At 40.3% G+C, this 22624-nt stretch overlaps 1 long non-coding RNA gene across 2 annotated transcripts in view; it reads left to right on the top strand.

Annotated features, from left to right (window-relative positions):
• Window positions 1-22624, top strand: part of LOC147652189 (uncharacterized) — a 147247-nt gene that overhangs the window by 102626 nt on the left and 21997 nt on the right. The window contains exon 2 of one of the 2 annotated variants that reach the window (XR_015289400.1): window positions 19199-19911. The exons of the other annotated variant lie outside the window; for it this stretch is intronic. This is a non-coding gene — a long non-coding RNA (uncharacterized LOC147652189). Of the gene's footprint in view, window positions 1-19198; window positions 19912-22624 lie in introns of those variants that run through there. 2 annotated transcript variants of the gene reach the window in all.

Genomic DNA, 22624 nt, shown 5'->3' with positions numbered 1-22624 from the left:
GCAGTGGAAAAGCCCACTCACTTTGGAGTGAAGACCTCTGGGTCCAAGTGTAGTGACTTCCCTCTCCACACAAGCCCCAGCAGCAGGTTTGGGTTCATTTCCATTGTCTGAGTCTCTTGAGGACAGAGGCAAAAGCAGAGCAGGGCTTTCCACTGCCAATATAACCCCAGAGAAGCACAGAGGACAGTAGTCAAACTTGTGTGAATGTGCTGAGGCTGGTGGTCCACTTGCTGAAGGTCCTGGTGCAGAAATATTCAGCTCTGTGGAACATAGAAATACAGTCTTCAGTGTGATAGAAAAAATGTTTGTCACAGCTTGGTAACACAGCAGACAGGGACAGTTTGTAAATCATTTCTGCCAGTGCACATGAGAGTTCTGTGGGAGTCAGTCCCCCCGTGTTTTCAGGGGGGTGAAATAGCCCAGGTGTTGGGACTGTGTGCTTTGACTCACCTAAAAGAAAAGGCTGTTAAGTCAGAGCCTCACAGCAGACAAGCAGCTCAGGACATAATGATCCAAACTAGTTTTTCTGAGGCATTTAGAACAGAAAGATCTGTCCTCTGATCTTTCTTTGCACATCAAAAGTATGAGTCACTTGTACTGGGGACATGAGGCTGCCTTCTAAAGAATGACTTTATTGGGCAAATCTCAGTCTGGGAAAGAAACAGCTGGGGAAGCAAAGGAAGTTTATGGAGTGGTGAGCCATTTGGAGAAGCAGGATAGCACTCCCACTTCCAACACAAAAATGGAGCCCCTCAGTGATCCTGGAGCTGTGCTCAGACTAGATGAAGTCTATTCTTCCAGTTAAAAGCATCTGAGTTTAGGAAGCCACAAAAGGATATCAGGAGTGCCAGAAGTTTGCAGGATATCAAGACAGTTCAGGGAAAATAAACCCATTGAGAACTCTTCCATACATAGAAACTATACCTGAAAAAGCCCCTGCACAGGAAATGTTTGGATGCTGGAGGAAAGGTGGTGGTGGTGTGTGCTTTCCTTCTGCCCTTGGTATCCACTTTTGGTTACTGTCAGAATCTCCTGTGTTAATTGGACCTTTGATCTGGAATTGTTTCAGATGTTTGGGAGGTTTTCCACATTTTTGAGAAGGCTTTGCTCAAAATTTCCAAATTTGGCTACTTCTCTGATGATCAGTCGAACCAATTAAAAGATACCAGTGTCTTCAATGAGGAAGCAAAATGCAAACCCTTATTGCAGATTATGTGAAACAAATATCTATTTCTTTCTTCTTTCTCTATTGTCTTCTTATCATTCAGACTTTGAGCTTGGTTTTAATTAATGTGATTTTAATTGCCAACCCAGGAAAAGATTTTCACAGCCTCAGTTAGAAGTCTGCTGGATGTCCCAGCAAAGGTTCAGCAAAAGCTTGAGCTTGGAAAGTGTAGCTCAGGAAATCTAACCCCAAGGTGTGACAGAAGCTTTGAACCCTGATTCCTCTTCCTTGATCATCCAGGTGGCAGTGTCCAAGTCTCTTGGTCTAGCATTGCTTTTGTAAATCTGCTAACATTGGTATGTATGACAGTCTTTAAAAAATTATATGCAAAAATGGATTGCTCAATACTGCCCAATTAGGCATTCCCGTTCAAATTGTCAGTTGCATTTGCCTAGCCTGGATGGACCTCTCAGATTAATTTAATCTGTGTTTACTGTCTTTTCTTTCAGAGTTGTTTCTGACAGTGTAAATATGTTGATTTCTTTGTATGTCTCTCAGGATTCACCAAATAATTAATACCAACATCTGTTTAGTATGCAAATACTAAAACCATGCTGTCCTCAGATTGCCATTTGGGTGAGAGAAAAATTAGGTGACAGTTTGTCTCCAATCACATGCTCAGTTCTGGTTTGTTTGAACAGGTTTTTTCTGCTTGATACCGTAAAAGGGGAGGTGGAAGCGGCCTTGGTGCAGTCAAGTACTTGCTCTGAGGCTCAAAGGTTGGACAGTGTCCTGTAGCTTCTTTTTTAGGGAGGGAAAGTTGTTTTAGATTATTATGAAATAGGTTATGTTGATTTTGTTTTGCATATAATGTACAACAGAGTGACTTTACGTATTGCAGCCATCAGACACTCCCAGTTGCGAATACTTTATGTGCAACACCATCACATATAGGAGTGTGTGTGGTCTGCATAATAAATACCTGTTCAGAGTATACTGAACAATTTTTTTAAAATTTACAATTGCAGTTATGGTCCAGAATTGCTGAAGGTTACACTTCAGCAGTCCCGTGTGGGAGAAGACTGGCACCAGTATTTTAAAACTAGGACATAACTATTCCAGTGCTGTGGCAAGCCTTGACTTTTTAATATCTACCACTGTGACGCCTGAGTGATTTATGTGCACGTTCTGTTGCTACCACCTCATTCCCAAGGATTGGAAGCGCTGCAGCAAATGTAAATAATGAAGTGGAATGATCATCCCGATGCTGAGGAGTTACACATTGTGAAAAACACCGTGTTATCACTTGGGAAGGGTTGTTGTCATACAACCAGTACCATACTGGCTTCATCTTAGATGTGTAGAATCTTTGCCAAAAGATCCAAAATCTCCCACGTACCCATGAAACCTAACTTACACTTGCTTTACCAATGGGTGAGGCTTTGTTTGCTTCCTACTGGTGTGAAAGACACTGATGAAACTGTCTGCAACATTTGCTGAAACTGTAAGTGCAAGATTCTGCACCACTCAGTGGTTTCTTGTGTTTTGTTTTGAGGTCTTAGAATGAGAAACTGCAGCGTGTCAAAGGGACTGTCAAAATGTTGTCAGATTGGCTTCAAAACAAAAACAAAAAATCAGTGTGCCTCCTATTGCAAGAATCATGTAGCCTTGTTCAAGAACACAGTTCAATTTGATTGAAAAATTTGAGCCATTAGCCTTTTCTAATAATGTTATAATGTAGGACTCAGAACATGCTAAAAAACCTCCACCAAAATACAAAACCCCCATCTGTCTTACATAATCAGGGCTTTTTGTTAGAAACAGTTAGCTATGCTTTGAAAAGGTAGTTTCCATTGGAAAATTCATATTCATTGTAGCAGTGACAAATCAATAGTAATGAAAGTCCAAAGGAGCCTGGAAAATTACCTTATTTTTTGCATTTTGGATGCATGGTTCTTCTGAAACATAAAGAAAATATCTGAAGAAAAATTACAAGCCATTTTTAAATGTACTCCTAATAACAGTTACAGTTAAAACTGTGGAGCTGTTCAGAAATATCTGGGAACAATTTACATCTTTAAGCTCTGGAGAAGGGATTTAGAAAAGAAATCAAAAAATCCCGTCTTTCTGAAGGCCTTATTTTTTTTATTTTTCATTTTCAGTTTATATGAGGAATTAATAACTGACTCAACTGTAATGGAGTAGGCTTGAGATTAAAAGGAGCTAGAATTTGTTGAATTGGTAATAAGGCCAGATCATCAAATTGTTGCAGATCAACTCCCAGAGTCGTGCCTGTGCTGGCTGCAGTCGTAGCTGCTCGAGCCGTGCTGTTCCATTAAGGGCAGTAATAGAGTTAGGAGGAATTTGGGGAAGTCTGCTGTCAGTGGTTGACAGAGATTGTTTAATGTCACTTGGGGCTGCAGAAAAACCTCTCTGGCAAGAATCATTCTTAGCTAAGACTTGTGGGAAGAATAAAAGAGGAGAATGAGGATCTGAGAACTAGATTTTCAGTCTTTGAGTTCCTCTGTTCCAGGAAAGCATCATCTTAGATGATGCTAAGGCATGAGGTTAAATAAAACATTGTTTTTAGTACAGTAGGAAAATAACATTTGATATGTGTTAATGGATTAAAGTTAACTGTGTTATCGTTATATGGTTAGTCCCAATGATAAAATAAATTTAACAGCATTTATTTAACCCATGTAACTATATTTGGTCTGCCCATCTAGTGAGCTCACTGGAAGAATGTGGCTAAATTGCTGGTTATAATGCTAAATTTGAATGCATCATTATTTCTGCTAAAAATAATTATAATATTTTATAATTTTCATACCATACTAAGAACTAGATGTCATCTCCTAAGTTGATGAAGATAAAAGTACTTTCCTATTTTATATCCTCACATAAGAAGAGTAGGAAACAATATCCAGAACCTTCTGCAATTGCAAAAAAGTATGTTGCTGGAGGATTTTATTAACAGTTACTATAAACAAAGATTTGGTAAAAGTATTTCTTTGAATAAGGTACTCAGGTGGGAAGAAATCAGGGAAGTACTAAGGCATAGCACAGCATTTTTGCTGTAGTTTGTGAACCTCTGTGGCTGAAACTACTCATCAGGGTTTATCAGACCAAACCTTTCTGCTGCCTTCTAAAAGCAGATCTCTTCAATATCTGCTGGACTACTGCTTCCAGGCTTTCATCCCTTGCTTCCTCACAAATAGGTTTTAGTGTCTTTGTTATTTCCTATTTTATTTTAAAGATATTGCCAGGCACCTTGATTTTTTTCTATTTAATTACTTGAAAACAGTCAAAACAGCTGAAAATACAATTTATTTATAATGAGAAGAAACACACAGAGAAGGCAGCTTGTGTCTGTTGTTTCCCTAAAATACAGGAAAGCTGCTTCATTTCTGGGGAAGCTTCTATTGGAGGGAGAGTCATCGATCGCAGCTGAAGGAATATTGTTCTATCCCATGGATGAGGCATTCACTACTGAAAGTACCAGAAGCTAAGGATGGACAGAGAGCTGTAGATACACTTTTGGTGCAGACTATGAAATCATTAGGGTTGGAAAAGCCCTCCAAGACCATGAAGTCCAACTGTTAACCCAGTCCCACCACCATGCTCACCACTATGTCCTCATACTCTACCTCCATACGTTCTTTGAACACTTCCAATGATGGGGATTCCACCACTTCCCTGGGCAGCCAGGTTTTCCAATGACTGACAACCCTTTTTGGGAAGAAATTTTTCCTAATATCTAATCTAAAACTCCCCCAGTGCACCTTGAGGCCACCGAGCACATCAGTTTGTTCTCCCTGGTGTTTGAAAGTGACTGCTGCAGACATCAGCATTTGATTAAGAGATTGCCCCAAGTAGATCTTTCTTATACACCAAATGATCCACCCATAAAAATAAAAGTTTCCTAATAATCTTTCGGTATTTTAGCATCAGCTAATTTTCTGCTGAGGAGAGCAGAATGTGATTAAGGCAACGGAAAACATTTTATGGTGTGACAGGTGGTCATGAAATTATATTAGCATTTAAATGATGAAAAGGAAACCTTTCCTATCCTGGTCTGAGAATGTCAGAAACTGAAGCATCAGGATTCATCCTCTCCTTCCATGTCCCATGGGTTATATTTTACTTTAAAAACAGCTGTTAATTCTGTCTCACAAATTGTGAAGGATCTAAAAGAGAGTGTCATGACTCGCTGTAGATACTACTAGTAAACATTTTTCCTCCTGTGTGACATACTTTAGAAAAGCCCTCAGCCACTCAGAGAGCCAGCTCTGGGAACTTAATCGGATATTGCTATTCTCTTGTTAACTAAGAATCAACTCTAGGGAGCGCTGAGATCACCGTGGTATTTATTTTAAGTGACTGATGGAATGATTACTGAGCTGCTCTTCCAGAAAATGAAACAAACCCCTGCATTAGAGGTCACCTCTAATTAGAGATCAAAAAATAACTGCAGACAACTTCATCAAAAATATAAATAACTCATCAGTACGAATCCAGTGGCTTTGTCTTATAATTAGTCCCGTACAAAGGCTCCTTGAAGTCAAATGACAGTTGGGTCTCCTGCCTCAAACTTCACAAACGAAGCGATAGTTTCAAGCTGATGCTCCCTTTGAACTGCTCTCCCAGGATAAATTACTGATGGCCTAAATGTTACATTTACATTTATTATTCTCTATTACCAAGAACATGTGAAGCTGCAAAAGATTAAAGCAGCAATTACTGAAGTTAGAACATTGGAAATGAAGTTCAAACACCAGAAATTAATGTTTAAGAAAACAGAAGAGACAATCACCTGAGGCCAGTTTTAACTAAATAAAATCAGTGGCTTCTACATCTAAGAGGACATTTACAGGTGATGGTTTCTGTGAATTTTTGAGTGAACTACTGACAGCTTGGGCAGTTAGGTTTGGATAAATGCAGTCTGAATAAGGCCTTGGTGGTCAACCTCAGAAGGCTGGCCAGGAGTCCTGGCCCTTGGCATTCTCAGACTTCAAGGTAGGTAACAGCATCAGAGGGAATAAACTTGTCCTAGTAGTTGTTCTTTAGGAAAGGCTTCCTAAGTGTTACTGAAGTTGTTGATTTTACTTTTTTTTTTAAATCTTGGTTATATTTCTGATTTTGTTTTTATTTTCTCTGTTTCATAAATTGCTGTTTTGTTCAGTTCTTGGATTTGTTGTCCTTGAAATAGGAAACTCAGTTCACTGAGTTCCTGTCAGTTTAACTGGGTTTTCTCAGTTTTGGGAGGAGAGGATGAAAATGGGAGATGTTCAGAGAAAGAGCAGGGAATTGTTTGGAGCAAGTTGGGGTCTCTCTACACTCTAAGCTGTTCCTGTGTTATCTTGTCTGTAGCTCCACAGAGAAGAAATTCATGCAGGCTCTGTGTATGGAACGCAACACATCAGGGTGGGGAGTGCACCAGCCTGCCCAGCAGGGGGAAATGCACAGTGGTGAAAGTGCAAACCTGCCATCAGCCGTCCCCAAACATTCTGGGGCTCTGGAAAACTTGGCAGAAAAGGCACTTCTGTCTTTGCAGAGAGTGGCTGCACAGGGGGAGCAGAGCGTGCCATGCCTTGGGCTCACGAGCAGAGAATGGGCTCGTGCGGTGCCTGTGTGTGGCTGTTGTCTGCTCCATCCCCACACAGTGGCCACTGATCTGGGTTTTTCAAACACTTCTCTTCACCTTTAAAATGATGAAATTAAGCTCCCATAGTTATTAAGAGCTAAAAACAATGATTTGCTCGCACTCTGCATTGTAGTAGCAGGCGCAGCAGAATATTGATCTGCACTCTGTGTCATATTATATTTACAATAGGGCCAGATCGATGTGCTATTTCTGAACCCACAGCTCTCGTGTGTAGGAAATTGGGGTATTTTGTTGTTAGACTGATGTACATGGACAAATCCCAACAGTGTCATCCAGGGTGCTGCACACGAGCTGGAGGAAGCAATGAAAAGGTCAGCTTTGTACCTCTTCTAGTTTTTAAATGGGCTTGATTTATTTTTTTTATTTTTTTTATGTCTAGTAAACAGAAGCACCAGTTCAACTGGCCCTGTATAAAAGCGGGGTAAGAGACATTCCTTATCACACAAACCTTGCAGTAAGTGCTGACAGACAGGCAAAAGCAGGATCAGAAAGTGATGAAAGCAATGAAATGACCTCTCTCAGGTCGCCAAAAAGGTCAGCTACAGCTTTGAGGATAGACCACCTTCCTTATCCAGAGTATCAACCTGTTTTATTATTTAATCACCCAGTGATGTAAGTGGAAAGTCTTGGGTTTTGCTAAGATATATCAAGAGAATAATTTTGAGACTATCAATGGAGTTAAAGGGATGCTGTGCTAAAACAGTGAGAAGGAAGTTTGCTCTATAATTTTTATTGAATATTTTCTTTTTAAGGGAATAAAGCACAGTCATCCCAGCTTTTGTGCCACTGTCGCAGCTGCTTGAGAAACTCAGTCTCCAAAGGACTGTCAATAAAGGCCAGAAATAAGAATTTAACAAAGAGAATATATTGCTATTGAGGGTCATGGTTGCAACTATCTTGCTGTATAGATGTGGATGCTCCCCAAAAGAGATAACAGAGTGATTGAAGAGGGTATTTCAGTTGTTCTCCACTCCAGTTCTAATAGGTAGGAAAACAGATTGAGGCTAACAGTGATGCACTGAAAAAAACTCTTCTGGGGACTCTTTTAAAAATTGATTTTGAAAGTAAATCCCAATGTGTGTGTAAATATGTCTGTTTCTGGCTTGTCTGTCTTCTATTAGTTTTGTTCATATGAGTTTCAGTCAGTCTGGTTTATTGTTATGTTGAACAAATAATAATAGAATTAAGGTGTCAATTTGGGTTCATAAATTTGCTGTAATTTTTGAGACATATCCTAATTTTCTGAATAGCCAAATCCACCTTTTGGGACTGTCTGGATGTAAGTGTATTTTCTTATTAAAAATCTCCACCTATTCCTACAGTTCTCACTTAAAATTGCAACAGATACTTTGATCCTGAGCGAATTCCTGCTGACCATCCAAACTGCAGGTGACAAACCCAGTCCAAAGGGGCTTGGAGGATAACTGCCAAATGCATGAAAAACTCCAGACGTTTGGGTTGCACAAGTGGGGTTTGAAGGGCCTTCAGTTTTGCTGGGCTCATGAAGTTCTGGTGTGAAAGCTGCGCCTAACCTGTGCCCAGGGCAAATGTGCAGGTTCTGATCTTGGCTGTATGGAGCTGACAACTAAATTTTGTTTCTTGTGGACTATCAAAGTCTGCAGAAAAGTAGGAAGCATTTTTAGGTGCCTCCGTTTTGGTTCAGGATCACAATTCAAGGCTGACATCCTAAGAATAGAAACGCACAACACAGCTCATTTGAAAGGAGCTGAGAGACAGGAATGGTGGTGTTTAAAAGATTATTTAAGTGATTGCACTGTAACTGTGGATGCTGCTGGGAAACAAGCTCTGTGTACCAAGTTTTTCCATGTGGCTAATGAGCCTTTTTCTGAAATAAGAAGGTAAAGTTTCAGAAACAATGTAGCTGTAGGAACTCAGTGTTGCTGAAGAAGAACGCACAAACTAAGCAGGGTTAGAAAGGGAAGTATGAATCATTTCTGAAGAAAACGTGTTGAAATGAAGTTGTGGATGTTTGCATTTTTAAATATTCTCTTTCCTAAATTATCTAAAGTACTCTCTCAGACATTAGCAAAAACTTGTATATACAAAAGTGCTATCATATAAACTATGAAGTGCAGGTGATATAAATTGTAAATTGCCTGGCTCCAGAATTAAACAAATACATGTTTCTGTTCCCATTGATGAGTGTTTATTTTGTTATTTGTTGTATTTGCAGAACATTTGTATCATTATGCATAAGTTATACAAGAAGACAGGCTAAACTCTGTTCAATTTAAGGAATTGATTCAATTAGAGTTAGTAGGACTGCTTCAGCAAATAAATGTAGGCAGTGTCTGACGTGGAAAGTCTTTACAAACAATTCTAAATGATATGATGTGGTACTTCAGCTGGTATAAATCACTATTTCCATTAGCACCATCCTCAACAGATTTATGCTGATTTATGCTTAGAGGTTCTTGCTCTGCATCTGTAGTTAGTTCAGTGAAATTCCTGTATTTCTTTTTCTTTTCTAAGGAATGTATCAGAATTTAGACAAATCTATGGAACTTATAGTATTCTAAGATATTTTATTTCCATGCAAATATAAGGAGATTAAGAATTTCAGTAGTTAGGCCACAGATATATAAATTTATATATGTACATATATCTATATACACGCATTGAAATTTACCATTTCACATTTAGAAAGAGGTCAGACACCTGTTTCTAAAGGACCAGCCATAAATCTTAATTGAAATAATTAGATTTGTAACCACCACCTTTCATAAGTGGAACAGACTTAAATAAAAGAGATTACTGTCCTGAATTACTGAAACTGCAGAATATTCTGAGTATGGAACATCTTGTAGCATCAGAATTACAGCAGTGTGCATGTGGCTGTGTGTGCTTTCTCCTACCTCACAGTGCCTCAGTTTGGGATGTTCTGAAGTACTCAGCATCAAACATAAACCTTTTATTTTCCAGAGCATTGATATTACCTAGAGCTTGGCATAAGCACAGTCCCACCAGTCTGAGGAGCTCTGAGTGTAAAGGTCCTCTGTGCACAGCTTCTCACAGTTCTCTGGAGCAAAAAAAATCCACACACTCTACCAAATCCTTGGTGCCACTAAGTCCTCTTTATAGCCTTTAAAAAGTCTGTCAGATCTAAGACTTCAGTTCTGGTTTGGGTTTTCTATCTGGTGTTGTAATCTACATCTTGTGCCTATTCCTTTCTCTGAAGATCACAAGAGTTGATTGTAAAGTGCTTGGAGGGTACACATGTCAACTTTTCCACTTGTACACATGATACTGAACTGGCCTCTGAATTCAGGTGCTTTGTTGCAGGAAAGGTCAAAAGCCAAATAAAACCAATTTAGATTTGACAGCTTCCAAGAATCGCTTTCTGAAATAGAAAGTAATTTATATTTTTTCCCACTTTGATTAAATCTTTCCCTGATGGCATGTATTTTGCTTTATCTTTTTAAGTGAAAATATTGTTCATGGCAGAAGAGGAACCCTTAATTTTATTTAGGTTAAACATGCCTCTGGAAATGGGCAGATCTGAAGAAGCAGTCTCTGGGGAAAAAAAGGTACTCACCTGTGACAGACAGAAACAGATTTGGCTCTTTAGTACATTATTTCTTTCCCCTCACTGAAGGGCGACTTGTGTAGGAAGAAATGTTTGAAGACACTTCAGCTCTTCCAGAGAGTGAAGATGAGGGTCATATTTCTGATGAAAATTGGAGAGTTGGGGCATCATTCTTGCACAATGCTTTAAAGGCTGGAGAGGTTTTGAGCTAGCGGATATAACTCTGTGTGCTGGGTGTGTTTTTGGAGGGCCTGGAGGGCTGGGCAGGGGCAGGTTGACAAACAGGACAACTCTTTGGCTGGGATTTGTGCTCACATAAAGCAGGAGAGCCCAGAAGCACTGGTCAAAACAGGAACTAGAACAGCAAACTCAAAAAAAGCCCCAGGCGAGGTCTGACCTGGAGCTGAGGAGCCCCCATCACAAATCCCTCAGAAATTGCTTTAGTTTAATTTTATTAATATCAACTTTCCAGCCTTTGAGGCTACAGGTGAAATATGTGTGAAAAGCCTTGATAGTTCTGCAGACAAAATCCCAGTACTGTGTAATTAACACTATAGCATTTACCAGCTAAACAGACCAGTTAAGGACACAGAGAAAAAATAACTTACAAGTCCTTGTCTACATCCTGGGACATGTCTAGAACTACTTGAAGGTTAAAAGGAAAACTCACAAGAAATCTCATTAGGTTGACACTGCTGCTTCTCAGCAAACCCATGGTCCTATTCCTGACACTGCTTTTCCCAAACTGAGTTTTTGCAGAGCAGCAGACAAAACTTTATCAACCTTCAAGGCAGCAGTGGACAAAGGAAAGGGACTGCCTGCCTGTGGTGGCAAACTTAACTGTGAGCAGGAAGCTCTGAAAAGAGAAGAGTGAGGATGTTTCTATTTAGAAAGTGGGGGAGGAGTTTCAGCTCATTTGATAGCTCTCTTATCTGCACCCTAAATACAGACTGTGTCTTTCTCACTAGGAGATCTTACAGCCCTGTGCTGCAGCTTCTTGTTAGGCTGCAAAAAATGGGCTCTCCCATGTAGTGGTGGTCTGATGTGTGCCAGGTCTGCTCTCTCTGAGATGAGCAGCAGTGTCCATCCCTCTTGGGGTGGTGCAGGGGAGGGATCCAGGGTGAGGAGAACACCACTGGCACAGCCATGTGCTTTGCTGCAGGAGGATGGAATCAAACCCCTCACGTGGAAAACTCTGAGGAACTGCTTTTGTGAACTGTGCTGTTCTTTTGAGAAGTATGTCCAAAAAGGCAAATCCCTGCACATATCAGCATCCACATTTGCTGATAAATATTTTGTGAGAGGCAGTAACATGCACTTTCATTCTCAGGGTATTTGCTCTGTTCCTTTAACATAACTGGCAATAATATTCTGCATCAGGTGATGCTGCTCTACTTAGATGGAGCTACTATGTTCAAAATGAATTTGTAGGATCCCTGTTTTCAAGCAAACAGGATATTCCACTGTTGTAATACTAAAACTCAGGTGTGATCTGACTGTACAGAACAAGCAGTATGTCCTTTTGACAGTTTTGTCTTGGACTTGATAAAATACTGCAAAATGTTTGTTCAGGCCCAGGTGACTAATATGAGTTGAGAGATTATAAACCACACACAGGACTAAATTTTTAAAAACTCAACAGAACACAGATCTTTGTATGTTTTATGGATTCAGGGAATGTTTTCTTCCTGCTAGAAAGAGCGAGACTTGACAGCCTCTGCAATAGAAAGACATCAAATAACCTCTCTAATTGCTCTAATTACTTCTGTGATCTTATAAAAAAGTAGACTGAAGGTAAGTACACCATACCCTGCATAGAAAATGTAACTTTTTTTCAGGTTACTGATGAAAAGGTAATCAGAAGTGATCATTTGAGCTGTGATAGGCAAAGTGAAGGAAATGCCTCTTACTAAGGAGTTAATTTATGAGTATACACTGGATATAACTAGGTAAGCATTGAGTTTAGTTTTGGTTTGCTTTGAGTTAACCTGTAGGGGCATCCTACCATTGCCCCTGAAAAAAAGAGGATGGGAAATGGTTCCTGCAAACCAGCCACGAGGGGTTTGACAGTGCACTATTCCTTTCTAGCTTTAGTTAAAGTCAAGCAGAAGCAGACATGCTTTAGGGAGCCTTTTGCCTGGGATTCTTGGCAGGTTAATGAGGAACAGGTTCAAACCTTTGGCTCAGAGAAAAGATGAATTTAGACCTCTGACTTGTCATTGAGTGGACTTTTGCTGAACTGTTGTTACTTTGGGAAAAAGTACCTCTGTCCACAGGCACAGTGAAACAAATGAAGGTTCTCCTGGTTCAGATTCTATTATTTGGTCCCAGTATGACAGAATTTGACATGACGTTATTGCTGTACTACAGATACAGATATCTATAGAGAAAAACATCAGAATAGCACCCACAGAGCCATTTTGGGCATAAAGTCACCAGCATATGTGTACATTATTAATGCTAATGCAGAGGTCTAACAGGAAGTCATATATCAGAAAGCAAATAATAATTCACAATCCAAATTTTCCTGCATTTCATTAGCGGAATATTACTACAAACCAGAAATTTACTGCTAGAGCAAAAATATCTCTCTTGTGACTTCTTCCCTCACTCCCTCGCAGTTTTTATCACAGATACAGTAATTTCTGTTCATTACAGAGAGAAAACCATATGCTTTAAGAGCAGTGATCTTTCTGACCTCTGTGTGGGACTACTTGAAGCAACGTGGTCTAGGAGAGACACTTGGGCGTAGCTCAGCAGCAAGAAATCCTGTGTGCTCAGGAACACCAGCATCAATACATGGTGGTGTGCAGCTTGCATCCTGTTTGTGTGCTGGCTAGGCTGGGGTGGAGGGAGAGAGGAAACAATATTTTGGCACTATTTTATTCTTAAGATTTCTTCTTAATGCCAGAGCAAAAGCAGTCATGGATATAAATATCCCTTTAAGGAATGGGATATTTGCATGTAGAGACACATTCACTAGGAATTTGAATGTCAGATGCCAGTGGATGTGTGTAGTCCTACTGAAGGAGTCTGATATTGAGATATTTCAATCCCACTGGTAATCAGGGACATAAAAGATGTTGGAAGATTTTCTGCTCATACCACACTGAGACATTTTCCGTCTACTTATTGATTAGCTCAGTTTATTTCACTTGTCTCCTGCGCATTGAATGTTTTCCAGAATCTAAAGAGTATCTTTAGAATACCTAAAATTTGTCAAAATAACAATGATATGATGGTACATCTTTTACCTAATGAAGCTTTAAATCACTTTTCCGTAGCCTGAGATACAACCTAAAAACAGTATTCAACAACAAAACCTGATAAAAAATTGCAGCAACTGGTTTTAGTGCTTGATTTTATTTTTTTTTTTTTTTGCAACAGCTGAAAACTAGATTTAGTGGACCAAGGAAGAAGGTTTATTTCAGAGTCATGAAAATTGTTTTTCTGTTGAAGTCAGGTCTCCCATTTCAGCAGGAAGTTGCACCTGCTGCCTCCAAACACAAAACTGTGCCCCGGACTTCTGACAATCTCTTAGTGCTCACTCATTATCAAGATCAAACTCTAGGAAGAAAGTTCATCTCTTGCAGTGCAAGTTCCACATATTCTTTCTCAAATGTACAGTGGGTCTGCTGCTGGTGTTTAGTCTGGAAGATCACTCTAAGGCGGTGCTCCTTGCAAATAATGCAGTTTTGGTACCTTCATCAGTGATGGTGATGCTCAAATAAGAACGGGAAGGCTTAACCTTCCCAAAGCTCCCAAACTGATCAGAGACAACTCAATACTCTTGGCAGCCTCTCTTGGTAGATTGCTGTTTTACAGGACTTCTAATACATCTTTGAATGTAGCCAAGATGTCCTTTATGCCAAACTGAACTTGTGGAGAGGTATCCCCCGCTAGAGAGAACTCACCTCTGGTGACAGGGCTGCAGGACAGCTGTGCTCTCATTGCCTGAGCTGAAAGAGACTGAGGAAGAGCAAAGGAGGATTTCTTTGAACACTAACATTATCTTTCCTTGTGTTGGCCATGCCAGCTTCTACAGCTCGTTAAGAACAGGAAAAGACAGGATTCACCAGATGCCTGCAGAGCCAGTCAGCAGATGGGATACTTTCTCCCTAGCCCACGTGTGTATTAGGGGAATTTTTTCTCGGGTAAAAAATGGTCAAAAGCTGCCAATTATGCATGATTTGAACATGAACAAATACGTTCCTGCAGCAGTGGAAATTGGTTGTGGCACAAATAGTCTTCTAAATGTGCAGAAATCTTTTACTTTAATGTAAAATGTTTAAAATAACAGGAAAGATTGCAGTCGTCAATCCATGTTTCCTTTCAGAAACCAAAGGCAGCCAGAACTTACCCAGAAATGAGTGAAAGGCACGTGAGTCTAAGACTTTTCAGCCCTGAAATGTGTGTCACTGGAAGTCACTTCTTCAAAGGTTTCTCTTTATAAAAGAGAGGACCTCACAACTGCAGAGGTTTCTTGTCCCTTTGGGAGTGGACAAAGTGACCTGAGGTGCTGTGAAATAACCTCCCCCTTGTTCTCATACAACAAAGAGGTTTTTGGAGTCTTTTATACAATCTAACACATTCTAGAGTCTAGGTTTGCTCTAATTCAAACCCTACCTGGTCCTTAAGCTGTAACCCTGGTCACAATTATTATTCTTTTACATCAACTTTCACTGGACTCACGGCAGATCTGATTCTGCACCAATGTAAGCATCTAGCACTAAGAAGCACTAAGCTTCCAGTCATGTCTTATTTAAAACAGACATGTTGTTAGTTCATATAAAAAGTGCATTTGTTTGTGAAGGATGAATAAATTTTGTTTATTTGCATTTACTGTGCTTATAGCAAAAAGATTTTTTCAATTATTTTTAACTGGTTATTTTTAATCTAACTGTTTAGGTTCACTATGAACTAATAACAATTTTATGTAGGAAGTCATTTGAGATTTTCTGGTTAGCTTTTGACAGACAACTCTGATTCAGCTCTAGTTACTAGACTGAGTTAGGGCTAGCATTGGGAGTTCATTGGTATGCAATTTTAGCTGTGATTATTATGGTGTCAATGGTGATGAATCTTCCTGGATAAAATAAGTGTTGTATTACATAATACAAAGACAGGTGGATAACAGATTAGTACATCCACTCCCCTTTCCCTGGAGCCATGGAAGGGGATTCCAAGCTATTAATCAGAAAAGCCTTTGGCGGGGTGTGTGCTTGGAAACTGGGAGATGTATGGCACATTGAAGCATTTCAATACTGAATACAGATGTTTATTTCATATCTTGTAGCTGCACTAAATCCTTTTTCTATACACTTCAACATTGCCAAGCAAATTATTTAGACCTTTTGAGATCCAGGACTGGTAGGTGCAGTACTGGTTGCTTGCCTTTGGCTCTGATTTTTCATACAGAAAGTCGAATCAGCAGTGGCACAGTCTGAGAGAGGTGAAAGCACCACTGCACATTCAGCTAACACAAAATAACCATGAAGTGTGCCTTGATGTGTGTTAGATGTAATGTATGAAGGTTGGGGATGAATGGTTTAAAGATTTTTTATTATTTTATTTTTTTAATCAAGGCTTAAAAATGGATTAAACTGTTTGAGAGCAAATTAGTGCTGAAGGAGAGCATGGGTCAATAATTAGAGCAGAGGCCTGGGATTCAGGAGGACTCACTGCTTGCTCTTTGTTCCTCTTTGATTTGAATAAATTATGGGGGCTGGACATGGGATTTCTGAAAAGCACCCAGGAAAGTTAGACTCCAGCTTGGATTTTGTCTTCTCTCTTCTATCCTTGTGCGGCGTTGCCTTTTGTATGTAGAGGAATTTATTACTTCCCTGCCTCAAAACAATACAGGTTTTTCAAATCCTGTATTTCTGTGGTGCATGCAAGCCTTTGAGATCTTCAACTTTGAATGATAATATCATTATAAAACAGTGTACCAAGATCTTAAAAAAATAATTAGGACTGAAATATTCCATCACCTCTCTTTAACTTAATTTCTTCGAGTAAGATTCTCCATTTGCTACCAATTTTTTTTGACTGTCTTTTTCAGGGAAATTGTCATCATGTTTTACCATTTTAAGTATTTAAACATTTATGTTACATAGAATATGTGCTCTTATTTGTGCATTTTATGTGTTATGGTGTTTACTCAGGGCATGTCTGTGGGGTTGTCGTTAGGTTTATCCCATTTCAATTATTCAGGACATGAGGGAGGAAAAAAGTCTGAGATCACCTAAGGACTCAAATTTGGGGTGCCAGAGACTCAAGTTTGGCATCTTCTTGGTTATCCTGCTGCTAATTAAAGGAATTAAAGACTTGTAGAGAGTGAGTAACTCTCCCCAAGTATCTGCAGCACACGGCAGTGACTCCCAATGATTAGGGATTCATCTGGGGTAGCAGACAGCTCGCTTTATAACTACCTGCCTATGCCTCTTGCTTTTTAAACAGCCCTCCCACAGATCCATCTTTTAGCAGCTCTTGGCAAGTGCCACAATAGCTACTGCTCCTCTTATCTTACTCAAGGCTTTGTTATTCCTATCATACCCAGATTGCGTTTGCCATGTCATCCAAACCCATGGAACCACCCCAGTCTGCCACCCCATGTGAAAGGCACTGTGCAGCAACTGAAAACAGCTGCTCCACAAATTAAACACTTTTTTTTTGTCCAGGAAGTTGAAAAATAAGCATTAGAAGGTGTCTGGAAAATTTGAGTAATTTCTATCCCTAATGAAAGCAGAAATAGAAGTAATGCTTCCCGCTATTTTATCTTCTTTGTTTCCATTCCCCATCAGGACTGGCAAACAGAAGCAAGCAATGATTAAAAATTATCAGATCAAAAGTTATTTCAGCTATTAGTCACTAAAAAATAATTCAGTTTAGTTTTGAGAAAATGTCACCACCAGCTTCTACTTAATTTGGTTCCTCGATCTCCTCCTCCCGGCTGAGCTCAGTACTGTTCTCTGGGAACTGGAGGAGCATCTCAGCACTGTGTCCTCTGCAGCATTGCCACAGCAGTCAAACATTATCAGGCAATTATTCTGGAATATTTGCTTTGACGTAAGTTCAGTACAATAAAGTAGTACAAGGTTAAAGACATCATAGGTGTAATGGACTTGTCAAACCCTATAAGGAATTTGTATAATTCTGTGCCTCACCCATCTCATGAGCATGTAAAAAGCTGCCAGTTCCACAGCAGGGATTGAGTGGGCTGGAGTCTGCTCTTATTAGAATTCTTATTGTACCTTTAGCTGGTTTTTGTTTGGTTTTTTTCTATTTTGGCTGGCTTTGACCACTCAGTGAAGGCTCAGTTGAAATGATGTTATGTGTTTTGGCTCGGGCACCAAATTCTGATTCTGTTACATCCTAAGTTTTGGGATGAAATGTCAAAACCTTCCACTTTTAATTTAACAGGAATCCTGGGGTGTTTTATCATAATAAAGCATAATAAAGCAAAGAACAATGTTTTCCAGATCCTGTGGCTGCAGCAGAGCTGGAGGAAGCCACTCACTCACATGGCTGATCCTTGCAGCTGTGTCTCAAGCCAAAGTCCTGAGTCACAAAGTCAATGGCAAAACTTTCTCCACAGAATCTAGACAGAGGAAGAATAGCAGTCAAAACTGAGGCTGTTGGAAGTGGTTGAAATTGCCCCATGAGCAAAGGGACATGCAAGTGCACTGGGACAGGGGGAAGCTCAGTGGTATGTGGTTTTTAATGAGGCTTGAAATGAAGCTACATAACCAGCTACAAACCTGACTGGTTCCCAAACCAGCTAGGTATTGAAGTGAAGCAGATACAGAGCAGCTGTAGGCATTTTCAGTGATCTAACTTTCAAAAAGCTGGAATTCAATTGCTGTGGCTAGAAACATAGCAATGATCCACTACTGCTGGAAAAATTTCACTGTGTCATCTTTCTGCTTGACATGATGACTAGAGGGGGTTTTGAAGGTGAATGTGTGGGGTTCCCCTCCCCTACTGTCAGTGATTCCATGTTGTATCTGTAGCTGAATGCCTTTGCTCTTGTAACTTCCGTTTGAGGGAGAAAGAGGTGCTTTTTCTGTTACAGGTTTCATTTTTTAAAATAAAACTATTAACATGCCCTAGATGTCCACTCACATGGCTGACATCCAGAGATGCTTAAAAGACTTACACAGTCTTCAAAACTGAAGATGCCCATGATGTAGACATAAAGTCTACATTTCTCCATTTTGCTCTATAAAGCAGCCCATTTAAATTAGAACAGGTCCTTAATGCAGTGGCACTATAGATGCTGGCAGCTGAAACAAGAGGCTGCCCTTGGAATAAGGTTAAGATCTATTTTGCTGGCATTGTGTAATTCCTTCAGGCAGGCACAGACTGGAATGAGGGAAGTGCAGTGGTAGGGCCAGGCCAGGACCACACTGGGCAAAAGGAGCCCAGGTCTCAGGGGTGTCAGTCAAAGCCCTTTCCCAGTTGCTTCGTTTTGGGGAGTGGAATCAGACATAAAAGAGCAAATTGTGTCCTATGTTTCTGAGTTGTCAATAGTTGCAGCTGTTGCTACCTCAGCAAGCTGAGAAGCACTTCTTTCCAAAAGTATTTTTTCCTGATTTTTAGGTTATTTGGTGATTTCTACAAACAGAGCAATGCTTTTCTCTGTCTGAGTTTCTCAAGATGCCAGCTGTGTTTGGAGCTGTTTCTTGTAATGCTGGAGGGGGAAAAAAGTAAATCAATGTAACTACTGAATTTTGATGTAGGATTCAGTTTATGACTTATTGCAGTAGTAACCACTGCTAAAGGGCATTCTTTCATTTGGACACCTGTTTTTATTCAGAACTACGAGATCTGGAATTAGAGTCCAGTCATCCTTGGTAATGTTTTCTGAATCATTCTGGAAGACATCCTCAGTCTCAGAATGTCACCAAGCTGTGTCCTGCCCTATTGCAGCTGCTGCTGGAAGCACCTCCCTGCTGGATCTGCCTGTGTGGTGACTGCCTAACAGGAGGAGTCTGAGTGCCTTGGGTTAGTGAAAACTCCTGTCTCGAGGATCAATCCACCCAGATTGCTGAGACAGTGTGGAAAGGGGAGGGGAGCAGTAACAATCCCAGCAGGCTGTAAGCTCTGCTGGGGGGATGATGAGTGGTTAAAGGCAGTCATCTCTCCGCTGGATCACAGAGCACTCCTGGTGCTATTCAGCTGAAACCAAGCCATGGGACCAGTCTGAAGCACCCTGTGAGACTTCTTCATGTGCATCAGCCTAGAAGTTTTCCCCTGAATGTTAAGGCTTTAGCAGCTCCTCTTACAGCCAAAAGGAATTTTGACTTTTATAATTAGAATTGCCTTGGATGCTTTGTACCAATGAATAGTTGCATGTGCATATCCAGAAGACTGTTGCAATTGCTTTGTAAATGCAAATGTCTGCCTGATATATCTTGTACATTTTCAAAAGTGGAGAGACAAAAATACAGCCCAGAGGATTCTGTCCTCTTTCTCGCTTATGGATGTACATTTTTCTTTGGGTATGTTAAAGAAAGTCTCTAACCCTTCCAGCTGGCTTTGGCTCATTGCTTTCTTGCTGCCTGTCTTACTGTAAATGTTCTTCTGCTCACTTCTTCCTGGCACACACAGTTTCTCTTGGGCTGAGTTTTAATTCTTAATCATATGTCTTGTACCTTAATTATAGTAGGGGAAATTGTGTCTCCAGATCGACACGCAGAAGGAACCTTCCATACACCAGTGATCTTTTCTTACATGTTTGGCTCAGCTGTCCCCACAGCATCCCAAGATCTCTGCTCCGTGCTGATGCACGTCCGTGTCTGCATTGGGATGGCAGTGACAAAACTGGCAGGTAGCGAGCAAAGAGGAGACAGAAAGCTTGTCAAGAGAAGAGAGCAAAGCCTGCCTGTTTTATTCTCTTGAAGAGTTTCCATTTTGACAAAATAAGGATAGGTTCTAGTTAATTACCATATATGGCTGTGCATTTGTGAATACATATAAATACACATGCACACATAAATGCATTCATACTGTCATATATATATTCATATATATATGAATATGTGTGTATCTGTGTGTGAATACGTGAGAGCCCTTCCATAGAGGTTACATTGTGTTTCTTCCCATCCACACCTTTCTAAACTCTCATATTCCCCCTGAAAAACTGCAGATAACAGCTAAGGAGACCTGTAGTTAGACACAGCTTCTTTAGAGAAATAGCTGCATTATACAACATAGTATAATATAAAGATCTATAAAATAATGGTCTTTGAGCTTTGTGTTGAAAGCTGATGCAAAAAGGCTCTGGTTGACATCTAGAAATTTTGAATCAACCCATTTTTTGGGGGGGAGAGGTGGGGGGAGATGAATCTCTGCCTGCTTTCCTTCTAGGCTGTGTATTTGTTTCTTTTTTAATTCCATCTATGCTTATGTGTTTTAAGCAGCTCTGCCTGTCAATGCTTTAAATCAATACCATTACAGTTGTGTTTGAAGGTAAACTATTTCAAGAGGCTGATCTACCCTGCAATTATATCATGTGCTAAGTGAGTGAGACTTTCAGAAGCATTGAAGGCTTCTGAGTTTGTGTTTTTATTTTCCATTTCGCCAGATGACAGCCACTGATAATGGCCTTAACATGATGGGAAATTAATTGAGAGAGCATTTCTACACCACCATAATTTTATCATCCATCCTATTGCTGCTATTAGCAGGAATCCATAGCCCCATGGGTGCTTTGAGAGAATCTCTTTCAGCAGAACCCGAGGGGTAGAGGTTACAGGGTTTCGCTCGTTCCATCAGCTGGGTGTCAAATCACCGTCAGAAAGAAATTACTGCCGTATTCTTTTTTTATTATTATTATTATTATTATTATTATTTTATTTTAGCCTCCAGCCCTGTGCTGTGGGGCAGGAGACGGTTTGGAGTGAGCCTCTGGGGAGAGCAGAGTGCTGGTGGCCCCTGGAGGCCTCTCTCAGCGAGGTACTTAGCGGAACCACCGTGCATTACCGCGGCTGAGCGCAAACTCGCTTCTGACCTGGCATCCGCTGCAAAGCACTGCCAGGGACCCCACCTCCTGCTCCTCGTGGTGGGGCACGATGGATGGCAGGATAGCCATCTTCCACTGGGTTTGTATGAAACTGTGCTCACTCAATTTCCCCCTGCTGCCTACTACAAAGCAGGTTTTCTTCAATCCCCAGCAGCCAACCGGCCTTCCTGTGCTCATAACACTGACCATGAGAAATAATTCAGTTTTCTTCAAAGCCGGCTGTTTCTTCTTACACATTCTTAAGCAACTTTAATAAGTCTTTAGCTGATTTATTTCACAGCTCAGAAGAATAGGTTTGGAAGTGGTTGATGTGGGCTCTAGATCTTTTCTACTTATCTTGTGACTTTCACAGGTATTTTGCTTATTTTCTGAATACAGTGTCCCTTTTCCCATTCTCTTCTTCCACAATAGGCAGTAAATTGGGATAAAATAGTTTTGCTCTCTTTTCCTCTGCCACCTGTAGCAACACCTCTGTGAACCAGATTATAGCTGTGACTGTGGCACGCTCCTCAGCAGCCTTGCATACTGGAACTTAAATTTATGCTCACTGAAATGTTATATTAAAATAATGTGTGCTTAGGCAAAAGATAAACTGCTGTGAAAATTCCCTATGTTGCCCTTGAAACTTACTGCTTCTAAGTACATCCTGAAGAACTTCAAACTTGTGATTCTCTTTCCTTTTTCTATCACTTCTAGCCCTGTTCTACTTTGCCATTAAGTGGGAAAAGGTGAGTCAATTGCAAAAAATAAGATTTTTATTCTCTGAAATGACCTGTTTATTTTTTAATTATTTTTATTTTTCCCCTTAAAAACTCATTTCTGACCCTTGAACCCTAATTGGCATTTTTGATACATCAGATGGGATTATTGCTGATCTCTGGCTGCACAGGTCTCATGATAATTAAGTAATAATCACACTTAATTTTTCCTGTGCAGCCAGTTGATGTGCCTGAGTGCACGGAGGATGCAAATTACTTGTGGGAAAGGGAGATTCTACTGGGTCTTGCCTTCAAAGTGGAATCACAGCTTAAATACAACCCTAAAATGACAGTTCCTCCTCTCTCATTCCTTCCGTGTGACATTTTCTCTCTAGAAAATTGTTCCCTGTGTTCAGATTCCTCTGTGGGATTCCTTTTGATTGCTGCTCTAGCAGCAGAAGTCAGTGTGAGGGGAATTCAGGAGCCCAGGATGAGCAGAGCTTGCTTTGCTCCTTCTCTG

This window comes from Cyanistes caeruleus, chromosome 7 (genome assembly GCF_971803275.1).
Source record: "Cyanistes caeruleus chromosome 7, bCyaCae1.hap1.1, whole genome shotgun sequence".
In the NCBI taxonomy this organism is placed as follows: domain Eukaryota; kingdom Metazoa; phylum Chordata; class Aves; order Passeriformes; family Paridae; genus Cyanistes; species Cyanistes caeruleus.
This window is presented reverse-complemented; position numbering and strand designations above follow the sequence as displayed.